General features: G+C 28.5%; 1 protein-coding gene across 4 annotated transcripts in view; it reads left to right on the top strand.

Moving 5' to 3' along the window:
* The first annotated feature begins 1,504 nt into the window (after nucleotides 1-1,504).
* The window catches only part of LOC127287497 (glucan endo-1,3-beta-glucosidase-like), a 38,367-nt gene continuing 23,320 nt past the window's right edge, over nucleotides 1,505-16,551 (top strand). For 2 of the 4 annotated variants that reach the window (XM_051314470.1, XM_051314469.1), the window contains exon 1: nucleotides 15,294-15,903. The gene's annotated coding sequence lies outside the window, so the exon portion shown is untranslated. Of the gene's footprint in view, nucleotides 1,642-15,293; nucleotides 15,904-16,551 lie in introns of those variants that run through there. The other 2 variants (XM_051314471.1, XM_051314474.1) reach the window with 2 other exon arrangements.

Raw genomic sequence — 16,551 nt, 5'->3', positions numbered from 1 at the left:
AAATTTTATAATACTTTAAAATAATATTTTAACAATATTGCAAAGCAACATTTTATCAATATTGCAAAATAACATTTCAGCAATATTCCATTGTCATATTCCTGAGATATTGAAGTAAATGGTTTAGTAAAATTTCATTGAAATATTGCTGGAATATTATTTTGAAATATTTCATGAGTCGGACATAGCAATATTCCTGAAATATTATTGCAATATTACAAAGAAACATTTCAAATGTTGCAAAAAAATATTGCAGAAACATTGCTGAAATATTATGTGTTATGTGGGAAAATGATTCATTTTCGTAACCAGCTTCAAAAGGTGTCTCCACAACAGGTACTTTAGAATTTACTAGTTTTTCATGTAAAGTGTTAAATATATGTGAGTCCGGGTCATTACAAATATTAGTTCTGGTTGATACGTTTTTATTAAGAAAAGATCTAATGGTTTTCCATGTGGTGCTTATTCCCATTGATGGGTTGATATTATTACAGAATTGAGAAAAAGAATCCTTCTTTTTCTTTCTAAGATACCATTTAACCTCATTATCAACCTTTTCAAATTCACCCCTACATTCCTCAGGTTGATTCTCAATCCAATTTTTCCTAGCTATTCTTCTACGAGAGATGGCTCTCTGACAGTCTTCATCCCACCATAAAGGCTCAACTTTTTTTTCCCGGGACGATTGATTGGACGAAAGGCACCTCGCGATTCGAGAATAGGTGAAAGATCACAAATAAATTTATCATAGATTAATTTGGGTTCCTCATTATCATCAGAAAAATTAATTTTTCTAGGGAATCAATTAGGGATAAAAGATCTATTTCAGTTTCTTGCCAATTAACATTTTTAAAATTTAACCTATTTGAATTAGAAGTAATATATTTTTGACTAGTATCAAATGTGGCGAGAACCAACATATGGTCAGAACCATATGTATCTTCAGTTACTTCTATAGATGCTTCTGATAATAAATTCTCAGATACAACTATGAGATCGAGCTTATTGTTAGTACGTCCATGTTGATCTCGTCTAGTTGGAAGGTGATCATTAAGTGAAACAAGACCATAGAATTCAAAAACTCTTGATAATGCTATACCTCTTGAAGAATTATAAGTTGAGCCCCATGTCATTGATTGCGCATTAAAATCACCACACAGAGCAACAGGATATTGTTGAGGGAGACTCTCGAAGAATTTAAGCCATAGTTGAAAAGGGATGTTAATAGATGGTGGAACATAAAATGAGACAATTAACCATTTTGTGTTTCGAACACTAACCAGGACAGCAGTTGCCTCAAAGAATTGAGAAAATGACAGTCTGAAGGGTAATTGGTTCAACAATAATATTGTCTCTAATCAAGAGCATAGTTCCACCTCCATGTGTATCAGTTTTTCTATCTTTACTAAATGTGGTAAATTCGTAAATTTGCCAAACTGGACATGATTTATTTAACCATGTTTCAGAAATTAATAGTATATCTACCTCACTCAACTTTATGAGGGCCTCTATTTCTGTTCTCTTATTAATAATACTACGGGCATTCCAAGTTGCAATACGGAGAGGACTAGAATTAGAGTTCATCTATCTACTCCTTCCTTTCACTTGAACAGAAACAAGAAAGAAGACACAAATAAACAGGTAAAAACAATAAAAATAAATAAATAAATAAAAGAAGGGAAAAAATAAAATTATATCTAGTATTTTTGTCCAACGGGAAATTAACAATAATAAAGAGCAAATAAAACTATATCTAAATTTTATCTCCAACGGGAAATCAACAATAACACATAAAGGAAACAACAAAAAAAAAGAAGGAAAAAAAAGAAAACATAAAAAATTAATTAAATAATAATCAGACTTTGGTTCTGTTAAACTAAAATTAAAAAACTCTTTTATTATGTAAATGTCAGGGGACAGGAATTCACCTAACTAAAGCAACCATTATATACAATTATAATTTGTCTTCCCCTCTCCTCCGTTTTCATTCCTCCCCATTATTGAGGTTCCGGTACAGAATTGTTTAAGTTATTAGGGTCTTCAGGTGAATACAGTAATAGAGAATTCTGCTCCTAGTTGTTAACATTGAGAGGTAAGTTTCCATCATGAACAGATTTTAGATAACGTTGAGCTCTTGTTCTTATTTCAGGAGAAGGAATATTTTGCAAGCTCCTAAAGGCATTCATCCTATTACAATTATTTATGTATTTGCACCTATTCACCTCAAATTCAAAATCATAAATTGGACAATTAATGTCGACTGTTTCATGAGGACCCTTACAATTAGAGCATAAAGGCTCTTGGTCCAAATTAGGGCAGACATTAAATCTATGATTATTGGAACAATGCTAGCAAACTGGATGAGTTGATCTACATTGATCAGCTACATGAGAGAAGCGTTGACACCTGTAGCACCTTGCAGGTCTAGGGATGACAGGTGTTATGGTTAGAGCGTAACCATTTAGAAACAAATGTCTAGGGATGTTCATAGAACATAAGACAAATTCAACTCTATTAGAGAGTGAGCCATCCTTTTCAAAACATCTTTTGACAATGACTAAATGATTTTTTGATTCGTCATCTAAATTCTCCACGATTTGCGAAACTGGGTGAGAGGTTGGAATGTTTTTGCAAAACCCTTTTCTACAAACAAAATTTTCGGGGATATATGCTCTATAACCTGAAATTCTAAATTCGGAACAAGCCACCATTTTATTAGCGTCTTCCCATGCATCACAATGAACTTTCACCTGGTTTATACCGCTTCTGAAAATTCTTTTATGTCCGGTTACAACGGAACCAACAAGGTCTGCCACAGCAAATGGATCCATTTTTCCCAGATCTTTACCTGGGATAGTGGACTCAAGAAGTACAGTAAATGGGGGTGAAGATATATCCGAGTATCTCAAGAATTCAGAATAATTCTCAATAGAGGACTAGAAGAGACAAGGGTTTTTTACAAAATTATCGACTATTTCTTTATCAATAACAGTATTTTGTTGAACATCATTATTAGTCAAGTGTTGGTTTAATGAAATTTGATCAGATCGTGGGGAATCAATTTGTTTAGGTAAATCATTATGTGTTTCAGTATTAATTAACAGGTCATTAAAAGAATCTGGTAGATTAGGGTTTAATTCGTGATCAGTTATTAAGTTTTGTTTTTTAAATTGAGACTCTCCAGATACAGGAGAGATGTGCGAAGGATCTAATGTGACTGTTGAATGAGTTCTTTTTAAAGGTCCAGCTTTGGAATTTGAATTTTGAGTATCTTGTACATTATTTTTATTTATTTTTTTATTATTACCTGAAAATTTTTTTTTGGTTTTCTGAGTATATACAGGAGAAGCAGACAGTTGTTGTTGAGTTGTATAGTCAAATCTTTTAGTGATCATGCTTTTAGAATTGCTTAAATCAGTTTTCATATTCCATCCTCTACCTCTGGCACCGTTATTTCGAAGGGATTTATCCGAATTGTTTAATGGAGATTTACCATGGTTGGTCATACTAGTTCCGGACATATTTTTATTTTAAATAATAATGTTTAAAGTTAAAGTAAACAAATATTGAATTAAATAAATTATTTTAATAAATTATTTATAGTAAACAACAAAGAAAGAGGCAATCTGACTGTGGATTAGTTATCTATTGCAATAATAGTTTCATTCCAGTCCCGCAATAGCAAAAATTATTTAAGCATAATACAATATTCTAACATACAATATAAAATATTAAATGAAGGTGAATTTAATTATGGTATTTATTTAATACGTAAGGATAAATGACTCTAATCTAACACTGATTCATCTATTTTGTTTTCCATTCCCCCTCTTTTCATTCCCTCATTCATATACTCTTCCCTCCTTTCTCATTTACATTTCATTTTTTTAAAAAAGTGATTTCTGCAAAATTTGGTTTAAGTAGGATTTAAAACAGATGAAAAATAATTAGTTTTGAAATGGAATAAAGGAGTTTAAGTATTGAAATTAACTTGGTTTAACTTATTATTTTGAATTTACTAATTTGTAGATTTCACCTCTAGTCCAATGTTTTGAATATTATAAGTTGAAAGTCGACGAACAAGTATACACTTAACCGATTAACATTCACTAAGGAAATGAGAGAATATGATCAAGCAGTTATAGATCATTTGTAAAACAAGTAAATACGTGATAAAATAATAAATAGTCACATAAAAAAAAGTATTTCAGAATAGCGAGAAAGTTTTTATTTCCCGCTCACAGAGTTACACAGAACGCACAGAATTTACAAATATGTACATATATACAAATATAGAAAGGAGCATGGGACAAACGTCTACACGCTCCAACAGATAAACGAGAAGTCCTTGCTTGTCTCATAACTCTATACTTCTTCAAAAATTTTCCGGCTAAAGTCTGATTCGACAGACAACGACTGACTTCAGTTTTCAAATAAGATTTACGTTCTTTTATTGGAGTTATTAACGCTTCGCAAAATTTTAATCGAGATTTAACGGCCTCTTCTCCGGATATCATAATTTTGTCTACGTTTTTATCAATAGGATCGGGTTGTTTCAAATTTTTTGATTTTAACCTGTAATATTTTTTTCCATTTTTCCGTTAATCGTTTCTAAGTAGCCAATTGTTTTCTCAATAATGCAACTTCTCTTCGAAAGCGCTGTTTTCGAGATCGAGAATTTGAAACTTGATAAATTTTGAAGCTTTGATTATTTGTTCCCCTAGCGGATGGGTTCAACGCGATTTGAACGGAATAGCGTTGAAACACCGTTGGGAACACAACGATCACTAAAAATGTTATTTAAACAATAAAATACCCTACCGAAAGAGTGGTACTGGAATGGTACTGAATTGGACTTGGCTTGAGTTCCACTTCAGTACCACTACCTGATAACCCATAAGAAGACATTTTTAAAGTACTTTAACAATAGTTTTAAAGGTATATAAGATCAACAAACCGTCTCTCACGATATACGTGTAAAACAGCAAAAAAAACATAATAGTTTGTAGAAAATTTCTGTTAAGTTTGAAAATTATATTGCAATCCCTCCTTGAAAAATAGACCCCTAGGTCCTTTGTTGAAGGATTAAAATTTTAACCCGAGTTTTATTGCTTAAAAAATTTGTAATTTTAATAACTCAACTTTAAAAAATATATATTCAGATTCGTTAATATTTCCAGATTATGAATATCTAAAATTTATCATAAAATAATTACATTTAAAAAAGTTATAATTTATCTCGTATACCTTAAGTTTGATAAAAAAATGGACATCATTTTTGAATTTAGCTGACAAAGGAAATATCATATGCACAATAATGTATGAAAATAATATAAATCCATGAAAAACAAATATAATATTGAAATAAATATAAAGTTTTAGTTTAAACATATTGAAAAAGCTAGTTGCTTTTCACTTTTATGAGGGTATTAACGGTAACTCGACCCTTTTCGCAGGTAAATTTCTCAGTTCCATTTCAGTACCAAAATGCACCAAATTAGTACTGAGTTGGTACTGAGATCTCAGTCACATTTCCCAGTACCAATCCAGTACCACCCTTCCGGTAGGGTATAATAAAGTATTTATTGGTATTTGTAGAAAAAGTGTTCATGAGTAATTTAAGACCTTATTTGTATCAATTTAATACGAAATAAGTGAAATAAGAGATAAAATATGGAGCACTGTTATATCAGGGTTTTCTGTCAAATTTTTATATAATTCAATGCAAAGTGTTTCAGATATGATTTTTTAATAATAAAAAACCAGTGAAAAAGTATTAATTTATTATTTTCAAGCATTTGAAAGGGTAATAAATAGTGAAAATTAATGTGTTTATTGTGTACTATTTGTGTGTATGGTAACTATCAAAAGGCGCCAACGGCAGTTTTCGCCAAACGGCGTTTGACCCAATATGCTATAGTTAGTGTCATTCTCGATGGTGAATGTGAAATCTGTAAAAATGATAAAAGTGAAGGTCTGAGAAGCCCGCGAGATGTCTATAGTATCACAGTTTGTGTATTATTACAAATAGACATTGGCGTGGAGATTTAGGGAATGCAGAAAATAACGTGAAATAGTTTTCTTCGCGGAAATAGTGAACGTGATGTTTTTATAAATAAGTAAATTGCTTATTTGATTAATTAATCAATTAATATTATGAATTAATTAATTAATATTATCAATTGATGGAATAATTAATTAATTAACATTATTGACATTATCAATTGCTTGATTAATTAATTAATATTATCAATTAATTAATTAATATTATCAATCAATTAATTAATTAATTAACAGTGACTGGAGGAAATAACGAGTAGTAAAATTATGGATACCAATTTTGAGGTTAGTTTAAATTTTATTTTCAATGAAAATAATAATTTTGCGATTGCATAAAAATTTATTTTTTTCAGCGATCTCATGTAATGAATTTTCATCTAATTACATCAATTTAAACGCATGTAAAATTCACTGCGAAAGTCTACTCAACTGTCAATTGGTTTTCATTAAGAAAATATTTTTACAACAAACATAGAATAAGTTGATAATAATTTGTACATCGTCCAAATCATATTGGCATTTTTTATTTCTGGAAATAAAATTTTTATTCTATTCTAAAACTATGCTAATTAACAAAATTCTATTCCTAGCATAATAGACAATCAAGTGATTATTGTTATCGTGAACATGGGCCTAATTGTGGTTCGATTCAGTAAACAATCTCTTTTCAATTGAAGATAAAATTATTCTGTTTCAGCGATCTCAGGTAATGAATTTTCATCTAATTAGATCAGTTTAAACGCATGTAAAATTCACTGCGAAGGTTTACTCAACTGTAAATTGGATTTCATTAAGAAAATATTTTTACATCAAACATGGAATAAGTTAATAATAATAATAATTTCAAATTCCTTATAAATTATGATGGCATTTTTTACTTTTGGAAATAAAATTTTTATCCTATTCTCCAACTATGCTGATTAAAATAATTCTATTCCTTGCTTGATAGTCACCAGGGTTATCACAGTTATTGTTAATATGAACCTAATTGTTGTTCGATTTAGTAAACAATTATTTTTCGATTGGATAGAAAATGATTTTTTTCAGCGATCTCATGTAATGAATTTTCTTCTAATTAGATCAGTTTAAACGCATGTAAAATGGTAAAAAAATGTAATACTGCGAAGGTTTACTCAACTGTAAATTGAATTTTATTAAGAAAATATTTTTACAACAAACATTGAATAAGTTAACAATGATTAGACCCCTTTTAAATCATATGGGCATTTTTCATTTTTGAAAATAAAATTTTTATTCTATTCTAAAACCATGCTAATTAACAAAATTCTATTCCTAGCATAATAGACGCCAGAGTTATGATTGTTATTGTGAACATGGGCCTAATTGTTGTTCGATTTAGTAAACAATTATTTTTCGATTGGATAGAAAATTATTTTTTTTAGCGATCTCATGTAATGAATTTTCATCTAATTAGATCAGTTTAAACGCATGTAAAATGGTAAATAAAATATCAAACTGCGAAGGTTTACTCAACTGTAAATTGAATTTTATTAAGAAAATATTTTTACAACAAACATAGAATAAGTTAACAATGATTAGAAACCTTCTAAATCATATTGGCATTTTTCATTTTTGAAAAAAAAATTTTTATTTTATTCTAAAACCATGCTAATTAAAAAAATTCTATTTCTAGCATAATAGACGCCAGAGTTATAATTGTTATTGTGAACATGGGCCTAATTGTTGTTTGATTTAGTAAACAATTATTTTTCGATTGGATAAATAATTATTTTTTTCAGCGATCTCATGTAATGAATTTTCATCTAATTAGATCAGTTTAAACGCATGTAAAATGGCAAAAAAAATTTAAAACTGCGAAGGTTTTATTTTATTTTATTTTCTTAATAGAATTCAATTTACAGTTGAGTAAACCTTCGCAGTTTGATATTTTATTTACCATTTTACATGCGTTTAAACTGATCTAATTAGATGAAAATTCATTACATGAGATCGCTGAAAAAAATAATTTTTTATCCAATCGAAAAATAATTGTTTACTAAATCGAACAACAATTAGGCCCATGTTCACAATAACAATAATAACTAGGGTGTCTATTATGCTAGGAATAGAATTTTATTAATTAGCATAGTTTTAGAATAGAATAAAAATTTTATTTCCAGAAATAAAAAATACCAATATGATTTGGACGATGTACAAATTATTATCATTTTATTCTATGTTTGTTGTAAAAATATTTTCTAAGTGAAAACCAATTCACAGTTAAGTAAACTATCGCAGTGAAATTTACATACGTTTAAATTGATGTAATTAGATGAAAATTCATTACATGAGATCGGTGAAAAAAATCATTTTTTTTGCTATCGCAAAATTATTGTTTACTAAATCAAACAATAATTAGGCCCATGTTCACAATAACAATCATAACTCTGGCGTCTCTTATGCTAGGAATAGAATTTTTTTAATTAGCATGGTTTTAGAATAGAATAAAAATTTTATTTTCAAAAATGAAAAATGCCAATATGATTTAGAAGGTGTCTAATCATTGTTAACTTATTCTATGTTTGTTGTAAAAATATTTTCTTAATAAAATTCAATTTACAGTTGAGTAAACCTTCGCAGTTTGATATTTTATTTACCATTTTACATGCGTTCAAACTGATCTAATTAGAAGAAAATTCATTACATGAGATCGCTGAAAAAAATCATTTTTTATCCAATCGAAAAATAATTGTTTACTAAATCGAACAACAATTAGGTTCATATTAACAATAACTGTGATAACCCTGGTGACTATCAAGCAAGGAATAGAATTATTTTAATCAGCATAGTTGGAGAATAGGATAAAAATTTTATTTCCAAAAGTAAAAAATGCCATCATAATTTATAAGGAATTTGAAATTATTATTATTATTAACTTATTCCATGTTTGATGTAAAAATATTTTCTCATTGAAATCCAATTTACAGTTGAGTAAAATTTCGCAGTGAATTTTACATGCGTTTAAACTGATCTAATAGGGAGTTTGCATAAAAAAAATGTTACGTTTTTTTTATAAAATCGTAAATATAGGTATTTTAAAATATATTAGTGTTGAAAGTTTTAATTTTTTTTAAATTTTACATATTAAAATTTTTATTTAAAAGTTGAAACTATTTATACTGAAAGAAAACGATTTTTATTGGTGCTGGGACGTGACGTCATAAGTGTCTACTGTCGCATCGTCTGCTACATGATCCATGTGTGATCTGTGTTTACTAATATATGCGTTCGCTGTTTTCAAATTATTTTATTTTTTTTAAGTAAAAATAAGTGATTTATTGTGTTTATTTATTATTGTAATTATTATTGTATTATTATTGTAATTATCCATATCATCCTTCAACTACAATGAATAAGTGATAAAAATATTTTGAGGTTTAAAATTTTTTATTTTTAGGTTATGTTGACTACTTTTATTTACATTATATAGTGACATTTGAAAGTTTTTTTAACTTTGCATGTCTAAAAATATAATTTATAACTAGTTTAATTTTAAATTATTTCAATGTAAATATTCACATTGAAGTGATCTTGACAAAAAAAAAATTTTGAATTCATCGATAACATATTATTATCATTTCGTTTTGCAACTTGAAACCATTGTCTCCTAATATCTTCTTTCTGTGGCACAGTAAAAAACAATTTTCCGGGTGTTTTAATTGTTGTACTAAGACAATTTGGCACAAAACACGTTTTATATCTCTTGATTTTCTCCATTTCATAAAAATTTCCAGAAAAAACTTTCGTTCCATTAGGTTATTCACAAACAGTTCATGACAGCAGCAATATTTGGGCACTACATACGTCACATTCTGTTCGGTAAGACTCGGCTCTTTCCGGACCGTTTTCGATGTTTTAAAATAATATAAACTATTATTATTTAATTATATGCTTATTTTTGATTAAAAAATTATTTAAAAAAAAATTTGTTATATAAATTAGACCTAATCTATCGATTAAAATTAAAAAAAATTTTAATGCAAACTCCCTATTAGATGAAAATTCATTACCTGAGATCGCTGAAACAGAATAATTTTATCTTCAATTGAAAAGAGATTGTTTACTGAATCGAACCACAATTAGGCCCATGTTCACGATAACAATAATCACTTGATTGTCTATTATGCTAGGAATAGAATTTTGTTAATTAGCATAGTTTTAGAATAGAATAAAAATTTTATTTCCAGAAATAAAAAATGCCAATATGATTTGGACGATGTACAAATTATTATCAACTTATTCTATGTTTGTTGTAAAAATATTTTCTTAATGAAAACCAATTGACAGTTGAGTAGACTTTCGCAGTGAATTTTACATGCGTTTAAATTGATGTAATTAAATGAAAATTCATTACATGAGATCGCTGAAAAAAATAAATTTTTATGCAATCGCAAAATTATTATTATTTTCATTGAAAATAAAATTTAAACTAACCTCAAAATTGGTATCCATAATTTTACTACTCGTTATTTCTTCCAGTCACTGTTAATTAATTAATTAATTGATAATATTAATTAATTAATTAATCAATCAATTGATAATATCAATAATGTTAATTAATTAATTATTCCATCAATTGATAATATTAATTAATTAATTCATAATATTAATTCATTAATTAATTCATAATATTAATTGATTAATTAATCAAATAAGCAATTTACTTATTTATAAAAACATCACGTTCACTATTTCCGCGAAGAAAACTATTTCGCTTTATTTTCTGCATTCCCTAAATCTCCACGCCAATGTCTATTTGTAATAATACACAAACTGTGATACTATAGACATCTCGAAGGCTTCTCAGACCTTCACTTTAATCATTTTTACAGATTTCTCATTCACCATCGAGAATGACACTAACTATAGCATATTGGGTCAAACGCCGTTTGGCGAAAACTGCCGTTGGCGCCTTTTGATAGTTACCTATAAGGTTATTCAAGTTGGGTGGGGGAAATCCAAGATGGTTGCTTGCTGGTGCACCTATCAGCCATCATCCATCTTGGCTTTCCCCCACCCAACTTGAATAACCTTATTGGACAACGTTTATCGACAGCAAGTTACAGGTTACATTGGTGACCGCTAGATGGCAGCACAGTAAACAATTAATAAGACTTTGACAAGAAAAATATTTAACCCACTGAACGTCGATGATGCATCTAGACACAAAAAAATGCTAAAGACTTATTGAATATTCTTAAAAAATATTACTAGTGGGTTTTCGGGGTCGCTAATTACAAATTTGATAACAGATTTCCAAAATTCAAAATACCAATGATACCAAAATAATACTAAAATACCAATAAGTCTTTAGCATTTTTTGTGTCTAGATGCATCATCGACGTTCAGTGGGTTAAATATTTTTCTTGTCAAAGTCTTATTAATTGTTTACTGTGCTGCCATCTAGCGTTAACCGATGTAACCTGTAACTTGCTGTCGATAAACGTTCCCTGGCGGATTTGATTTACCTAAATTCGACCCAGCTGGGGCGAATCTAAGTCGAATCTAAGTCGAATTTAGGTAATTATCAAAAAAAAGCTTTAAATTGATGAAAATTTATAAAAATTAGTATTGTGAGGTAAAATGAACATTTATAGAGTTAATTTTTGTAAGAATTTTAATTATTAACGTGATAAATAATAAATAATCACTTGATATGTGCAAGTGGTAACTGATCACTATAGAAACTAAAGCGACATCTTTTAGTCACAACAAAACTACACGCCACAATAACATTACTTACCTGAAAATATCCTCTTGCTGTCGGTATAGTAGAGTTCTCATCGCTTTTAAGAAAACTTTTTTTTTTAATTAAATTGCAATTATTTTAAACTGTGCTCGATAAATAATAAAATAATTTAATAAAATTTGCAATTTCTATTAAATATAAATTATTTTTTCACACATTTTACACTAATTTCTTGAAAATATTATGACAACTGACAACGAGTTAAAATCTACAGTTACCACTTGCACATATCAAGTGATTATTTATTATTTATCACGTTAATAATTAAAATTCTTACAAAAATTAACTCTATAAATGTTCATTTTACCTCACAATACTAATTTTTATATATTTTCATCAATTTAAAGCTTTTTTTTGATAATTACCTAAATTCGACTTAGATTCGCCCCAGCTGGGTCGAATTTAGGTAAATCAAATCCGCCAGGGTTGCAATTATTTTAAACTGTGCTCGATAAATAATAAAATAATTTAATAAAATTTGCAATTTCTATTAAATATAAATTATTTTTTCACACATTTTACACTAATTTCTTGAAAATATTATGACAACTGACAACGAGTTAAAATCTACAGTTACCACTTGCACATATCAAGTGATTATTTATTATTTATCACGTTAATAATTAAAATTCTTACAAAAATTAACTCTATAAATGTTCATTTTACCTCACAATACTAATTTTTATATATTTTCATCAATTTAAAGCTTTTTTTTGATAATTACCTAAATTCGACTTAGATTCGCCCCAGCTGGGTCGAATTTAGGTAAATCAAATCCGCCAGGGTTGCAATTATTTTAAACTGTGCTCGATAAATAATAAAATAATTTAATAAAATTTGCAATTTCTATTAAATATAAATTATTTTTTCACACATTTTACACTAATTTCTTGAAAATATTATGACAACTGACAACGAGTTAAAATCTACAGTTACCACTTGCACATATCAAGTGATTATTTATTATTTATCACGTTAATAATTAAAATTCTTACAAAAATTAACTCTATAAATGTTCATTTTACCTCACAATACTAATTTTTATAAATTTTCATCAATTTAAAGCTTTTTTTTGATAATTACCTAATTTCGACTTAGATTCGACTTAGATTCGCCCCAGCTGGGTCGAATTTAGGTAAATCAAATCCGCCAGGGAAGTTTCCGAAGTTTGCAAATAAATCTTTAGGAAATTTTCAGGAAATTTTCGGTGCTGTGGGGGTAAAGTGGAATCTTTTGATAATGATTGCTTGTATCAAGCATTAATATTTCTAACAAAAAATTTATTAAAATTAGCAAAATATATGCGAGGGACATTAAAGTTAAAGGTTTCTAGAGATATGGCCATATGTGTATTATATTCATTAATTCACAAGTTTAACTCTTTTAACGTATTCATACTTATAATTTAATAACGAAACATATCGAAAAATCTTACATTTATACAGATTCGAACCCTGCCAAACTTATATCTAAACGCAAGCTAACAGCGCACGCGTTTACATTAAGCCTCTCGGCCACGCAATCGCAATAGAAAAAATTTTGCTTACCCGCACATATCCTTCTTTAATTATGTCAATTATAAATAGGCATAATCATTATTATAATATTTATTTTTATTAATTAATGAATAATTAATTAGAAATTAAGTATTTATTCATTATACATAAATTGCATACTTTGACGCCGGGTTACGAACGCTACGCATGACCATAGTGACGTCGTCACACACACACACAGGTACATAGTAGTAGTAGTTGTACGGATTAGGTACTATTTTTCGAGTAAAAAGTTTCATCTGCAATAGTAAAAGTTGTTTCTTTGCAGAAGCAATTTTTATATTTCGCAGTATTACTTATTAGAATTTCTACGAGTAATATTTAAAAAGTGCCGAATATAAAAATTAATACAAAATTTAATAAAAGTTACAATGGTGTTATAAAATTTAAAAATCCTAAAGCAATTTCAATTATATCTGTAGCAATTTTTAAAAGTGACTACTGTAACAATTACTATTAGTAATTTTTACTACCAGAAATAGTCTGGTCTCGTTTTTCTGCAGGGCAAATCAGTGGGCAAGATTCCAGTTAGACCGTTTAATCAAGAACAAAAATTCGAATTTTTTTTTAAATTTGTAATAGATTTAGCTTTAGAGTACGTAGGATATTTTAAAAATATTAATTTTTGGGGATTTGGCATCTATTTGAAGGAAAAAGTCGATTTTTAGGGCGAAATTTTTTCAAAAAAGTTATTGCCAAAAAAAACCAACCAATAAAAAATCCGCTACGTACTCTAAAGCATTAGTAAATGACGATCAAAAAAAATTTCGTTAATCTGCGATGCCTGTACCGTATAATTGGCCTTCTACATTAATATTGGCTTCATCTTTAGTCTTTCGAGCGGCTGTGAGCGTAAAAGAACGCAATTGTTACCACAGTCAAAGAGAAAATAGCCGATAGCGCAAACAAGCACTCGAAGCGTTCTTGGACACTTTCTGCAGATTTCGATTTTTTTGACATAACATAGCTTCGAAATCGCTTTTGATGATATAATTTCTATTTTACACATCATAAAATATCGTTTAAGAAAACCAAAAAAAAATCGACTTTTTTTCGAGTCAAAAGTGTCACTCCCCCTTAAAATTACTCTAATTTTATTTGTTCGTAAAATATTTCATTTTTTATTAACTTTTATTCGTTAATTAATTATTACCTCGAAGAAAGATCTTGTTTAAAAATTATAAATAAATTGTTTAAAATTAAAAAATAATTTTTATCTAAAAGTTTAATGTCTTCTACAAAAAAAAAAATTCTTAAAATTTTTCTCTAATTTCACTAGGGGAAAAGTTACAAGTAAAGCAAAATATAATATTGCTCTTTGTTATTGTCAGTATTTGCAAAAATATGAAAAATTTGAAATTCAGTACACTTATTTAGCACCAGTATTACTACAATATACCGAATTTTGAGAAAAATACGAGACATAAAGGTGCTTTTATTGGCGATTCAGACAGCTACACTAGCGCCACAGTTGAACTAACTTAAGCGTGACTCGCTCTGTAGCACTCCATGTGTTTTAAATTATTTTTTTTTATTTAACGCTTAAAAATTATTTTACAAACGCAATAAAAATATCAGAATAATTAAATAATTAAAATTTGAAATAAACTGTCAAAACAGAGACTGCTTTAGAACGAGTCACGCTTACGTTAGTTCAACTGTGACGCTAGTGTAGCTGTTTGAATCGCCAATACCTACAGTATTTTGTTCAAGCAATGGGCTGGATTGAATTTTCACGGTTGTATCACTGATTTTGATTGGCCCTAACAAATATTCCATTTCCACAGTAAAAATTCAATATAGTTAGAGCCAATCAAATTCAGTGATTCATCGTGAAAATTCAATGCAGTCAATTGCTTTTTTTTTTTTTTTGCTTAGGGACTATTGGGAAAATCTGTATACAGATACCTTGGCTTCCGCATGCCAAGGTTATGTGGGGTTGGTAAAAAAAAAGGAGAACAATAAACAAAATAAGCTGGCGACCTACTACATACTTCATGTATATGCTTTTTTGATGAAAATGAGATAATATAACCTAGCTATTTTGAAAAATCGTAAATCGTCACGACTATAAAACTTCCTCTACGAGGAAGAAAATTGGTTATCCGAGTATGTAGTACAGTGCAGGAGTTACAGAAGCTCTGTAAGAAAATATAGTACTTGCTGATACATGAACTTCACCGCTTACACCCCGAGCCATTTCCCCGCGCGTACGCCACGGCTCATTCAATATACATTATATATAGTAGTGTTGTGTGAATTATATGAGTGTCATGCTGTGTAATTATTTAATTTTATGCGTTTTCGTTATTTTTTTCGCTTATTGTCACTGTTTTTATTACTGAGTTAAAGAATAAATATAAATGATGTAATTACAATGTTCAATCGCTTTTACTCAGAGTGCAATATATTTGTGTATAAACGCAATTTGTTTTATTGACTAGTTTTTTAAAAAAAAGTTTCCTATGACCTTCATATATCTCTTTCTCTATTTGGATTATTTCAATTTTTAATAAGGTAAAAGTTTTATTCGTTCCTTTTATAAACAACTATACACAAAGTACAAAAAAAATTGAGGTGTTTCTACGGCAAATCTGAATATGATTTTCTGGCATGTTTTGATGCACTAAAAACAAGTTTGAAGTCCGATGCATCTATTACATTGGGATATTTTCTAACCCCAAAAAGCAGGTCCAATCAAACAAAATTCATGAAATTCTCGCGAATACTTGATAAAGCAAACCTTTTAAATTTAGCTGGACGAATGATTGTAAAGAAAATTTAATTTTGTATTATAATTTATTAAATATAGTAAATATATTCTATTCTGCAAAATTGAATCATTTATTAATTCTACCGTTTAAATATACAATTTGTAACAATTAGTTGACAAGATTTGAATTATTATTCTTTAATAATATTTTTAAAATGTATATTATAAAAATTAAAAAATAATATTTTATTATACTCATTTAAATTATTTATTTAAATTGTAATTTAAAATGTTATTTTGTTCTTTTTACTGATAATGCGCTTTGATTTTCAGAGAGGGTCCAAATCTGACTAGATTTTTCTTGTTTTTTAAATGTTCAGAGCTTTTTTGATTTTTGACTAATCCCAGATAGCACGGAAACTTGCAACAAGCTTGCGGCAAGTTCACCGTAC

This window comes from Leptopilina boulardi, unplaced genomic scaffold (genome assembly GCF_019393585.1).
Source record: "Leptopilina boulardi isolate dan_hultmark-lab unplaced genomic scaffold, ZJU_Lbou_2.1 LbouV2_371, whole genome shotgun sequence".
NCBI lineage: Eukaryota > Metazoa > Arthropoda > Insecta > Hymenoptera > Figitidae > Leptopilina > Leptopilina boulardi.
Note: the sequence above shows the minus strand (reverse complement) of the source record. Positions and strands in the feature narration are given on the sequence as shown.